This window comes from Triticum dicoccoides, chromosome 6A (assembly GCF_002162155.2).
Source record: "Triticum dicoccoides isolate Atlit2015 ecotype Zavitan chromosome 6A, WEW_v2.0, whole genome shotgun sequence".
In the NCBI taxonomy this organism is placed as follows: domain Eukaryota; kingdom Viridiplantae; phylum Streptophyta; class Magnoliopsida; order Poales; family Poaceae; genus Triticum; species Triticum dicoccoides.
This window is the reverse complement of record NC_041390.1, coordinates 27,456,113-27,457,149: the sequence shown is the minus strand read 5'-3', so window position 1 is coordinate 27,457,149 and position 1,037 is coordinate 27,456,113.

Below are 1,037 nucleotides of genomic sequence, written 5' to 3'. Positions count from 1 at the left end.
TGTATCATACGCTAAATATTATTGTATAATGCCTGTTCAAAAACAAAAGAAATATGCAGAAAATAAACTAATAAAACTAGCAGTAGCGAGGGGAATAAAGTTAGTAGTAGCGGTCCCTTACCAGTAGCACTTCATGCTGAAAAGCACTGCAGATATTAGCAGCAGCGCTTTGCACTAAAGCTTGCTACTTCTAGCCATGTATAGCAGTAGCGTTGGATGACACGCATTACTTCTACATGTTAGCTGTAGTGCCTAATCAGTAGAGCGGTATCCTGCGCAACTGATAGGAAAAATACCCACGCTACTGCTAGGGTTTTCCCAAGTAGTGATATGTCATAGACTCGAAGTTAATAGATTTTAATTAAGTCAGTTTAATTAATAGGGGACGCACATGTCATACACTAATGTTAATTTAAGAGTTTTAATTTATTAAATGGTTAATTAGGGGATGTGGGTCCCGGTGTCAGTGGGTTACTGGGGGTTCATTTGCCGGGGGGTTAGGCCATTTAGGCCGGCGGTTAAACGTGAGCAGTGGCGGAGCCAACCGGGAGCTTCGGCGCTGGCAGAGCAGCGGGAAGAGGCGGCGACCGCGGCACAGTAGTAACGTAGCAGTAGAGCGGTGGCGAGGCGCGGCGGCGAGCAGCGGGACATGGCTATCGGCGCCCCCGAATGAGGGCGGGAGGGAGCATCGGGACCGCGGCGAGCGCGGGAAGGCAAGGCGGAAAAGGGGATCACGGTGCGGGCACGGCTATGGTCGTGCACGGAGCGGGGGCTGGTGCAGTGGTGGGCGTGCGCGCGGCGAGGGGCACGGCAGGCGGCGCGGTGAACGCGGTGGAAAGAGGAGGGCAACGGGGGGCGTCTCACAGCGTTGCCGATAAGGGGGTCGGCCTGGCTTGAGGACGCGAGTCGGGAAGGGATACGAGGAGGCGACGCAAGGTCCGGCAACGGCGAGATCTTCACGCGGTGGTGGTGGCGCACGGTGATGGCGCCGGTGAAGGGGGGGCGTCGGGCTCATTGCTCGTTCACGATCCTGATTG